The following is a 7,026-nucleotide window of genomic DNA, read 5'->3' as shown; positions in this document are numbered from 1 at the left end:
TATAAACAAGGCAGTGGATGAATTGTGTACCACATTCAACGACATCAACATCAATAAAATTATCATCCCACGCAATCCAAATCCGATTACCAACCATTCCATAATCCACAAACCATTTCCAATTAGGTAATAAGAACGATTGAATAGTTGCTACATTATTAATATGAACACGGGTTTCAAGAAGACCAAGAAGTTGTAACCTGAACTCAGCAACGATGTCCTGCACTGCTAGCTGATGGTCTCTTTTATTCAGGCCACGAACATTCCATATAGCTGTGTTCAACATGGATCACCAAGTATGGGGCTGCTTTGGTTAGGACCCCGTGCTATATCATCTGCATCGTCAATTAAGTGTAGAGCATCAAATGTATTATATACTACAATCTCCTTACCATTCTCTGCTCGATTTGTCCTCATTCCCCCTCGACGAGGAGATTCACGACCATCTCTCTGCTTTTCCACCCCTCGAGGTGGTGGTGTTATCTCCTGATCATGCACCATAGTCGACTCTGCAGGTCCCTTTTTTGGAACGTAAACGGCTACCGGTGGTTTAATTGGTTTGGATGGGTTATTGAGCACACAATCCTTAGCCGAGTGGCCTAATGTCATACAACTGGTACATTTGGAAGGTAACCATTCATATTCCACGTCAATTTTGCACGGTGTCTCTCCTCCTTCCTCGTCAGGAGTCATAATGATAATATGTTTAGGTAAGTTGGAGCTCACATCCAACATGATGCATACACGAGCGAAGTCCAATCTCGTGCATGCCCTCGTAATAGCATCCGGATATAGGGGTTTGCCTATGCCGCTGGCCACCGTGCTGAGGCCCTCTTCAGTCCACAATTCAACCGGTAAGTGTCTCATTTTTATCCAAACTGGGACCTGTGTATGTCTTAATTTCCTCATCGCCATCCCTGGTTCCCATTTCTGTAGTACAATTGGTTGTCCTTGGAACAACCACGGTCCTCCTTCAATTGCTTCTTCCATGTATGCAATTGTCTTAAACTGGAAAAAGAAAAAACCGTTTGATGTGGCCTTCACCTCCTGCAATCCAGGCCAAACTGAGAAAGCAAAGTCTTTAACGTGATAAAAGTACGGTCGTTTTCCAAGTAAATAACCGATCGCGGTGGTCTTCCACTTAGTTGATCCATTGCGAATAGTTTCCATTGTAGGTCTCACAACCACTTCTCCATTTTGTATTGTAGGGGGTATGTATGAAAGAGTCCTCCGAGATGAATTATTAAAAGCGTCGGCAATTTTATCATCCACGTTCACATTCAAATTTGCATTTAGCGGAATATTACCCACAAACAAACCCGTAGGAAATGAACGCACTTGTGTAGGGAGAGGACTAATTTTTTCCATTGTATTGCTAATGTCATGTAATACATCAGCAGCTGCATCAGCGCCTGTGTCATCACCTACATCATCATATAGGTCAGCGCCTGCATCAGCTTCCACATCATCTGCTGCGTCATCACACATGTCAGCGCTTACATCATCGCATATGTCATCACCTCCTTCATGTTGCTGCTGTTTTTTCGCCGGAAAATCTGTAGCAGCCGTCAATGCTGTTCGTCGCTGATCAGTCGCCGTCGCCTGAATCTGGGCAGCATCCAAAGTCGCCGGAGTTTGCTGCATAACCGGAGTAGTAACAAGACATGTTGTCTTCTTCCCCAAAACCGTTTCAGATTTCTTGTACGGCACCGGTGGCACTATTCCGTGCGCCAACGCCCTTTCAACCATTGTACCCCGTCGAGCCCGAAGAGGAAGACGTCCAAACGTCAGTGTGTTTCCGGTCCCCGTTTGTTGTCTCAGATTTTCGCCATGGCCGAATTTGGCCTCCCAACGAGCTTTAAGTTTCGCCAAAGCTTCTATTGAATCTGTATCACCAACATCCACAATTCTGTTCGCAAGATTCAAGAATTCAGTACTATTAAAATCGCGGGGAGAAGGAATAGCAGTCCGTCCGCCATTGATGGATGGAGCCGAAGCTTCACCAAACCCTAGTTTTTGCGGCGCATTGAAACTCATATTATCCATAGCCGATTTCTCATCTTGATCGTTCGAAATCCTTCCTCTCATCGTCATGGTGTCCAATCCACTCCTATTTACCAGAAAAGTATCAGTATCTATCGTCTCCAATGAACCTGACGTTTCGTCTTCCATGGCAAAAAATCCTAGATCCGGCGGCGCTTGGTTGATCGTCGATTTCCCAGCCAAGATCACGCCTTTCAGAGTCTGGAGTGTAGATCTTCCCCCCATTGATGTCTGTTCATCCTCCGTTTCCAGATTGGCGCTGTTTGCCGGCGATTTCTCGAAACCCGACTCTTCACATTCTCGTCGGATTTGTATTTTTCCGGCTTCCAAGCGATCGCCGGAAGTCAGACCACCCCCATTTGGTTCCCCATCGTCGGCCGTCCCCCCTGCTCCGGCCGGTGAGGCAGCTCCGCCATCTCCACCTCCATCCATGCTAGTGTGTGTTTTTGAGTGTGTGCGAGTGTGTGAGAGAGAAGAGAGGGTAGTTGGGAGAGAATTTTTAGTGAGAGAATTTATTAAAACAAGTTCGTTTCCCTGTTACACTAACTTGTAGTTATTATTAATCTTTACAAATTTACCACACAAATGCATGAGTTTATACCTACGTTTGGGTCAAGTTTCGTGGAATTTTGAGAACGTTCAAAATTTAGCTGTTTTGCACGGCTTTATTACAGCAAATTCGTTTCCTGTTTACACTAACTTGTAGTTATTATTACGCTTAGCAAATTTACCACACAAATACATGGGTTTAGACCAACGTTTCGGTCAAGTTTCGTGGAATTCTATGAACCTTGAATATTTAGCTGTTTTCCACGGTTTATGAAAGCAAGTTCGTTTCTATTTTTACACTAACTTGTAATTATCATTACGCTTAGCAAATGTACCACACAAATACATGGGTCTACACCAACATTGGGTCAAGTTTCGTGGAATTCTATGAACGTTCAATATTTAGTTGTTTTGCACGATTTTATTGAAGCAAGTTCATTTTCCTTTTACACTAACTTGTAGTTACTGTTACGCTAGCAAATTACCACACAAATGCATGGGAGTAGCCCTATGTTTGGTCCAGTTTCGTGGAATTTTGAGAACATTCAAAATTTAGCTGTTTTGCATGGTTTTATTAAAGCAAGTTTGTTTCCCTATACCCTAACTTGTATTTATTATTACGCTTTGCAAATTTACAACACAAATGCATGGGTGTAGACCAACGTTTGGGTCAATTTTCGTTGAATTCTAAGAATGTTCAAAAGTTAGCTGTTTTGCACGGTTTTGTTAAAGCAAGTTGTTTTTTCTTTTACACTAACTTGTTTTTATTATTACGCTTAGTAAATTTACCATTCAAATGCATGTGTCTGGGCCTACGTTTGGGTCCAGTTTCGTGGGATTCTGAGAACGTTCAAAATTTAGTTGTTTTGCTCGGTTTTATTAAAACAAGTTCGTTTTCCTGTTACACTAACTTGTGGTTATTATTACTCTTTGCAAATTTACCACACACATGCATGAGTTTAGACCTAAGTTTGGGTCATGTTTCGTGGAATTCTGAGAAAAGTTCAAAATTTAGCTGTTTTGCTCGGTTTTATTAAAGCAAGTTCGTTTTCCTGTAACACTATCTTGTAGTTATTATTACTCTTTGCAAATTTACCACACAAATGCATGAGTTTAGACCTACGTTTGGGTCAACTTTCGTGGAATTATGAGAACGTTCAAAATTTAGCTGTTTTGCACAGCTTTATTACAGCAAATTCGTTTCCCGTTTATACTAACTTGTAGTTATTATTACGCTTAGCAAATTTACCACACAAATACATGGGTCTAGACGAACGTTTGGGTCAAGTTTCGTGGAATTCTATGAACGTTCAATATTTAGTTGTTTTGCACGATTTTATTAAAGCAAGTTCGTTTTCCTTTTACACTAACTTGTAGTTATTGTTACGTTTAGCAAATTTACCACACAAATGCATGGGACTATCATTACGCTTAGCAAATGTACCACACAAATACATGGGTTTACACTAACGTTTGGGTCAAGTTTCGTAAAATTCTATGAACGTTCAATATTTAGCTGTTTTGCACGATTTTATTAAAGCAAGTTCGTTTTCCTTTTACACTAACTTGTAGTTACTGTTACGCTTAGCAAATTACCACACAAATGCATGGGACTAGACCTACGTTTGGTTCCAGTTTCGTGGAATTCTGAGAACATTCAAAATTTAGCTATTTTGCATGGTTTTATTAAAGCAAGTTTGTTTCTCTTATACACTAACTTGTATTTATTATTACGCTTTGCAAATTTATAACACAAATGCATGGGTGTAGACCAATGTTTGGGTCATGTTTCGTCGAATTCTAAGAACGTCCAAAATTTGGTTGTTTTGCACGGTTTTGTTAAAGCATGTTTTTTTTACTTTTACACTAACTTGTTGTTATTATTACGCTTAGCAAATTTACCATTCAAATGCATGGGTCTAGGCCTACGTTTGGGTCAAGTTTCGTGGAATTCTGAGAACGTTCAAAATTTAGTTGTTTTGCTCGGTTTTATTAAAACAAGTTTGTTTTCCTGTTACACTAACTTGTAGTTATTATTACTCTTTGCAAATTTACCACACATATGCATGAGTTTAGATCTACGTTTGGGTCAAGTTTCGTGGAATTCTGAGAACGTTCAAAATTTAGTTGTTTTGCTCGGTGTTATTAAAGCAAGTTCGTTTTCCTGTTACACTAACTTGTAGTTATTATTACTCTTTGCAAATTTACCACACAAATGCATGAGTTTAGACCTACGTTTGGGTCAAGTTTCGTGGAATTCTGAGAACATTCAAAATTTAGCTGTTTTGCACGACTTTATTACAGCAAATTCGTTTCCCGTTTATACTAACTTGTAGTTATTATTACAATTAGCAAATTTACGACACAAATACATGGGTCTAGACCAACGTTTGGGTCAAATTTCGTGGAATTCTATGAACGTTCAATATTTAGTTGTTTTGCACGATTTTATTAAAGCAAGTTCGTTTTACACTAATTTGTAGTTATTGTTACGCTTAGCAAATTTACCACACAAATGCATGGGACTAGACCGACGTTTGGTTCCAGTTTCGTGGAATTCTGAGAACATTCAAAATTTAGCTGTTTTCCACGGTTTTATTAAAACAAGTTCTTTTTCCTTTTGCATTAACTTGTTGTTATTATTACGCTTAACAAATTTACCACACAAGTGCATGGGTCTAGACGTACGTTTCGGTCAAGTTTCGTGGAATTCTGAGAACGTTCAAAATTTAGCTGTTTTACTCGGTTTTATTAAAGCAAGTTCTTTTCCCTTTTACACTAACTTGGAGTTATTATTAAGCTTTGCAAATTTACCACACAAATGCATGAATTTAAACCTACGTTTGGGTTATATTTCCTGGAATGATGAGAACGTTCAAAATTTAGCTCTTTTGCACGGCATTATTAAAAAAAATTCCTTTCCTATTTACACTATCTTGTAGTTATTATTACGCTTGCAAAATTTACCACAAAAATATATGGGTCTAGACCAACGTTTGGGTCAAGTTTCGTGGAATTCTATGAACGTTCAATATTTCGCTGTTTTGCACGGTTTATTAGAGCTAGTTCGTTACCATTTTTACACTAACTTGTAATTATCATTACGCTTAGCAAATGTACCACACAAATACATGGGTCTACACCAACTTTTGGATCAAGCTTCGTGAAATTCTATGAACGTTCAATACTTAGCTGTTTTGCACGATTTTATTAAAGCAAGTTTGTTTCCCTTTTACACTAACTTGTAGTTATTGTTACGCTTAGCAAATTTACCACACAAATGCATGGGATTAGACCTGCGTTTGGTTCCAGTTTCGTGGAATTCTAAGAACATTCAAAATTTAGCTGTTTTGCACGGTTTTATTAAAGCAAGTTATTTTTCCTTTTACATTAACTTGTTGTTATTATTATGCTTAGCAAATTTACCACACAAATGCATGGGTCTAGGCTTACGTTTCGGTCAAGTTTCGTGGAATTTTGAGAACGTTCACAATTTAGTTGTTTTGCTCGGTTTTATTAAAGCAAGTTCATTTTTCTTTTACACTAACTTGTAGTTATTATTAAGCTTTGCAAATTTACCACACAGATGCATGAATTTAAACCTACGTTTGGGTCAAGTTTCGTGGAATTCCGAGAACGTTCAGAATTTAGCTATTTTGCACGGCATTATTATAGAAAATTTGTTTCCTGTTTACACTATCTTGTAGTTATTTTTACGCTTAGAAAATTTACGACACAAATATATGGGTCTAGACCATCGTTTGGGTCAAGTTTCGTGGAATTCTATGAACGTTCAATATTTAGCTGTTTTGCACGGTTTATTAAAGCAAGTTCGTTTCCTTTTACACTAACTTGTAGTTATTATTACGCTTATCAAATTTACCACAAAAATGCATGGGTCCAGACCTACATTTGGGGCAAGTTTCGTAGAATTTTGAGAATGTTCAGAATTAAGCTGTTTTGCACGGTTTTGTTAAAGCAAGTTCATTTTTCCTTTTACACTAATTTGTAGTTATTGTTACGCTTAGCAAATTTACCACACAAATGCATGGGTCTATTCCTACGTTTGGGTCAAGTTTGGTGGAACTCTGTGTACGTTCCAAATTTAGCTTTTTTGCACAGTTTTATTAAAGGAACTTTGTTTCCTTTTTACACTAACTTGTAGTTATTATTACGCATAGCAAATTTTTTTTTTCGGTAATGGTAAATTTCTTTTTTTTGGGTAAATGTAATTTGCATTATGAAATAATGGTACAGTACAACAGTGAATTGGTAATTGTAAATTTCATTAATGAAAAATATGGTATAGTACAACAATTAATTGGGTAGTCCCTCGACAGGCCAAGGGATACGCCATAGTCTATAAAGAGCACATGTACTAATCGAACTGGAAAGATTAAGGCTCAAAATCTTCTGCCTAACATCGTCAATAAT

Source organism: Sesamum indicum, unplaced genomic scaffold, assembly GCF_000512975.1.
Source record: "Sesamum indicum cultivar Zhongzhi No. 13 unplaced genomic scaffold, S_indicum_v1.0 scaffold00163, whole genome shotgun sequence".
Taxonomy (NCBI): domain Eukaryota; kingdom Viridiplantae; phylum Streptophyta; class Magnoliopsida; order Lamiales; family Pedaliaceae; genus Sesamum; species Sesamum indicum.
This window is presented reverse-complemented; position numbering follows the sequence as displayed.